Source organism: Mastomys coucha, unplaced genomic scaffold (genome assembly GCF_008632895.1).
Source record: "Mastomys coucha isolate ucsf_1 unplaced genomic scaffold, UCSF_Mcou_1 pScaffold11, whole genome shotgun sequence".
NCBI lineage: Eukaryota > Metazoa > Chordata > Mammalia > Rodentia > Muridae > Mastomys > Mastomys coucha.
In genome coordinates, this window is record NW_022196893.1 from 8,928,264 (window position 1) to 8,933,710 (window position 5,447).

At 46.3% G+C, this 5,447-nt stretch overlaps 1 pseudogene; it reads left to right on the plus strand.

Moving 5' to 3' along the window:
- Nucleotides 1-1,194: 1,194 nt before the first annotated feature.
- Nucleotides 1,195-2,179, plus strand: LOC116081466 (annotated as a pseudogene).
- The last annotated feature ends 3,268 nt before the right edge of the window (nt 2,180-5,447 follow it).

Sequence of the window (5,447 nt, forward strand, 5' to 3'; positions counted from 1 at the left end):
CTGTGATGAAGTTTTGAAACATCCTGCACCGATTAGCTTTTGATAAATTATCAGAAACTAGAGTCACCTGGGAAAAGGTAATTCTGCCGTTGAGTGACTCTATAAAACATGCAGATAGTCAAGTCTGTGGGGGAATTTTCTCCATTAATAATTGATGTGAGAGGACCCAGCTTACTGTAGGTGGTCCTGCGAAGGTGTCCTGGGTATAAGAAAGCAAACTTAGGTAGAAAGCCAGGAAGCAGCATTCTTCCGTAGTCTCTGCTTTAGTTCCTGCCTCCAGGTCCCTGTTGTGAGCTTCTGCCCTAACTTACATCAGGGATGAAGTGTGACATAAAAGTTGTAAAATGAAGTAAACTCCATTTTCTACTAAGATGGTTTGGGCCAGTGTTTTATCACATCACCAGAGAAGCAAATTAAAGCAGAAATTAGTATCAGGAGTGGGGTTGTGCTGTGACAGACCTAACCACGTGGTCTGTATGCCTTGGAAAGTCTTGTGAGAGGAAAGTGGGAATTTTTGGAGCTTTGGGGGAAAATCATTGTGTACACAGGGCTTAATGAGCTGTTATGGGTGCATGAACGCTAACGCTGAGGGCAGTGATGGTAGATGCCGAGCATGTGGAGTTTAAGAGGGAGGCAAAAGCTTTATCAGGGTCACCAATGTAATAATTTGGACTAGAAATATGTGGAATTTAAGGCCAAATTGGTGAGAGGCCAGCATCATGAGGTAGACCCTTCAGGAAAGTATTTCCTTGGGGACAGCACACAAGAACCCACAGTTAAGAGAGTTTGTATTTCTTAAAGAGATTAGAACTTTTGAAGTATTTGGTTTTTAAGACTATGGGACCTTTAGTGTTATACCATGTTTTATTATGATCTCATCCCAAGATCCTGGAGATAAACAATCAAGGGAAGATTATGGTTTAATAGTATGGTGGTTCGGTGTCAATGTGGCAAGGTGTCAAGTGTGCTGGTCATTTTCTGACAGCTTGACAGAAACCGAGAAGTGGGAACCTTGATTGTGAAAATGCCTCCATCAGATTGGCCTCTGGGCCAGTCCTTGGGGGCATTTTCTTGATTAGTAGTTGATGGTGGAGGACCTGATCTATTGTGGGTGGTACTGTTCCTGGACAGGTGGTCCCAAGTTGTATAAGAAAGCAAACTGAGCTTCCCACAACTCGGCTGAGGCTGCTCAAGAGCTGCGCTTCACCGCTTCATGATTTTCTGCTGATTCTGGGGAAAGATGGCAGCTAATAATGCAGTTCTGAAGAGGCTGGAGCAGAAAGGCGCAGAGGCGGACCAGATCATTGAATATCTCGAGCAGCAGGTTGCTATTCTCAAGGAGGAAGCAATTTTGTAGGTAACATTGAGAGAAGAAAAGAAACTCTGAGTTGAAAGTGCTAAACTGAAAAAAGAAATAGAAGAACTAAAGCAAGAGCTGATTCTGGCAGAAATTCATAATGGAGTGAAGCAAGTACCTGTTCCACTGAAAACTTCACTAGAGACTAATTGTCCTGTTTTGGAAAGTGTGATGCAGTCTCCATCAGTAACAACCACAGCCTCTTCTGGTACAAAAGAACAGATCAAAGGAGGGGGAGGAGAAGAAAAGAAGGTAAAAGAGAAGACTGAAAAGAAAGGAGAGAAAAAGGAGAAGCAACAGCACTCGGCAGCTACAAGTGGTGACTCTAAGCCTATTGACGCTCGTGCCTGGACCTTCGAATTGGTCTTATCGAAACTGCCAAGAAACACCCGGATGCAGATTCACTGTATGTGGAAGAAGTGGATGTGGGAGAAGCAGCCCCACGAACGGTCATCAGCGGGCTGGTGAATCATGTTCCTCTGAACAGATGCGAAATCGGATGGTGGTTTTACTTTGTAATCTGAAGCCTACAAAAATGCGGGGAGTACTGTCTCAAGCGATGGTGATGGGTGCCAGTTCACCAGAGAAAGTGGAAATTCTGGCCCCTCCCAACGGGTCCATTCCTGGAGACAGAATTCCTTTGGATGCTTTCCCTGGAGAGCCCGACAAGGAGCTGAACCCTAAGAAAAAGATCTGGGAGCAGATCCAGCCTGGCCTGCACACCAATGATGAGTGTGTGGCTACATACAAAGGGGTTCCCTTTGAGGTGAAGGGGAAGGAGTTTGCAGGGCCCAAACCATGGCCAATAGTGGAATTAAATAAGTGAAAGACATTGGTGAAACCTTAATAACAATAAAGAGAAGTGTGTTTATCACTTACGTGTTAAAAAAGAAAGAAAGAAAGAAAAAAAGAAAGAAAGAAAGGAAGGAAGGAAGGAAGGAAGGAAGGAAGGAAGGAAGGAAGAAAGGAAGAAAGAAAGGAAGAAAGGAAGAAAGGAAGGAAGGAAGGAAGGAAGGAAGGAAGGAAGGAAGGAAGAAAGGAAGAAAGAAAGCAAACAGAGCAAGCCACAGGGAGCGAGGCAGTAATCCGTGTTCCCTTGTGATCTCTGCTTCACATCCTCTCTCATGGTTCATACTGTGAGCTCCTGTCCTGACTTCCTCTCAGGACTGACTGTGGCATATAAGTATACATCAATAAATTCTTTCCTCCCCCAAGGTTATTTGGTTAATAGAAACCAATTAAGACACAGCAATGGAAAGCAAACTAAGATGCATTTCTATAGTTTCTTTGTTTAGAATTTTAATATGTGTATGCAAAAATGTATACAGAATGCCAAAGAGCTTGAGACCTCAAGGCTATAGTGACGGTGGTACCACCTAGAGAATGTAACTCAACTCACACTGTCAGGAGCACAGAGACAGCCAGGTGTACAGGGATCGAGTTCTGAATGGGCCAGAACAGAGCGCAGAGGCACATGGAGAAGGTGCTCCCATGGTGTTTGCACTGCAGTGTGGGACAGAAGGATCGAGTCCAGGAGTGAGGTTTGAGCATTGCTCAGTTCCAAGGTGAACTAATTAAGTGGGATCAAAACTGTCACACCTCTGGGAAAGATGTACAAAATACTACCTTCCTAATCCTGGGTGACAACAGAGATGTTTACGTACAGAATGACTATGAAAAAGATGGACCTCATTAAGCTTAAGAAGTCTGTTTTATTTTTCCAGTAATCATTATTCTACATCCGAGTCAACTTCTTAAAAAGAATTTTGTTGTTAAGTGTGTGTGTGTGTGTGTGTTTGTGTGTGTGTGTGTGTGTGTGTGTGTGTGTGTGTGTGAGAGAGAGAGAGAAAGAGAGAGAGAGAGAGAGAGAGTCTAGGTGCCAGAGGAGGCCAGAATGAGATTCTGGATAATGAGGTTACAAGCACATTGAGTTGCCCAGTGTGCGTGCTGGGAGCCCAAACTCTTGTCCTCTGCAAGAGTGGCAGACGCTCTCCAGCCCAAGTTAGGGTGTGTCCCACTGTTCCTATAAAAGGGAGGCCAGGTGGCATTTGTCCCTCTGTGCAGATTATTGCTTTTGGCATGATGCCCTCTGGTTCCCTCTGTGGCACTTTGCAGTCTGGGGTCTTGACTAACACTGATTAGCCCTCTCTGCTATAAGTGACATGATAGGGCAAGTGAAGTCATGAGCCCCTCTCCAGTGTTTGGAGGTTTGTTCTTAATGATCCTGAGAGGGAGGGGCTTGCTGCTCTGTAGTGGCCACTGCTGCGGCAGACAATGTGTGAACATGACCTCTGTGTGTTTTCTCTATTTGTGCGATGTGAGGGATTTTCCAGAGAGGCAGGATTGGGTGGTGCTGTGGCTGAGTGAACCTTGGCCTTGGAGAAAACTGATACATGCATGAGTCCAAGCCTGGCTCTGTTGGCGTGAGTGACTCGAATATCATTTCCAACACTGAAAACTTGGGGACTTTCCATGTACACAATTCAGGTTAATATCCCATTTCCCTGCAAACAAGTGCAGAGAAGCACCTCACAGGGGCTGCAGACTGGAGGATTGTCTTAAAGTGCAATTGGAATGAGAGAGGTTGGGGAGTGTGGGATAAGAAGAGGCAGAGAGCGACCTACTCAGAATTTGCTATGGAGAGAAAGGAAGCAAGGGAGGCTAAGAGGTGGATCCAGGTGTACTTCCACTTCTGCCTAGGTGGACCACTTGCAGGAGAGACTCAGCTTCCCCATCTGCATAAACCACCCTCACTAGATCACTTGCTTGGAGACTCACTTTCCCATCTGCAAAATGGGCACATTTCCCAGTACATGAAACCCACACAGAAATCCCACACTTAACAGTGGCAAGCAGAGAAGTTAGCTGAGCAATTCGAGATGAAGACGTGACCCTGAAGAGACAAGGACACAGCAGACACTGCTCTCACCCTCCTCATGTCCTATGGGTCTTGTGACAATGCAGCCAAGCAGAAAAGTGTCTTGACAACACAAAGCCATCCAGGAGGGGGGTGACATGGTTCTGGCTTCTAGGTACACTTTTGACAAACTGTTGACAAGTACCTCACCCTCGGGAGTCCTGTAAGGAATGATAATGGACTTGGGGCCTTGTAACTACAGTGGACATCTGATGGGGTTGTCTGGATCAACATAGGCTCTTTCCTAGGTTCTGCATGCTGGGCTGGGGTAGGGGGTGGGGGGATGAGATGGGGGCTCTCAGTGAGCCTCTGCAATCAGTATCAGTGCAAGCATGTGTATACTTGTGTATGCACAAGCAAGTGTGTGCAAATGTCTTGGGAGAGGGGATTGGAGTTGCTAATGCGAATACAAAAGGAATGGGAAAAGGAGGGTACTGCCCATTGGCACCTGGAAATCAGAGCTGTGGTTACCCCCAGGGGGAGAGACTCACGGCATCAGGCCTTCTTGTGAGTGTCCTCAAAATGACACATGAGGAGGGCTTAGCAACCATTAACAACTGTCAGTTTGGAGTGGAGCATGCTTGGTGGTATAGCTGCCCCAAACTTACTCACTGTTCCTATAAGTAGCCCAACTGAACTCTTTGGCTCATCAGGATAGCAGACAAGCATGGAATCGTTTTTTCGATCTGTGGTCATGCCCTATCTGGGGTGACTAGACATTTGTTCACATTTTCCCAGGAAAGTCATATGTCCCATGGGTGGAGTCGAAGTTGTGCAGAGAGGATAATGCGTTCCTGAAGCCTGAATCAGAAAGAAAGCCGGAGATGGCCCCATCCTCTTGGCCACCTGGCCTTTGGGTTAAATGTCATCTCCACTTTTGTTAGCCGCTTTCTTCCTTCCAGTTCATTGTTCATTGCGATGCTCGTATGTATTCAGTCATCTGAAGCAGAGTCTCATATAGCCCAGGCTGGCCTTGAGCTAACTGAGGCTGACCTTGTACTCCTGAGCTTCCTGCTACACGTTTTGAGCACTGAGATTACAGGCCTGTGCAGCCATGCCTGGTTTTATCTAGTGCTGGGAATCAAACTCAGGGCTTTGCATGCTAGGCAAGCCTTCTACTGAGCTACACCCCCAGCCCTGCACACACACACACACACACACACACACACACAC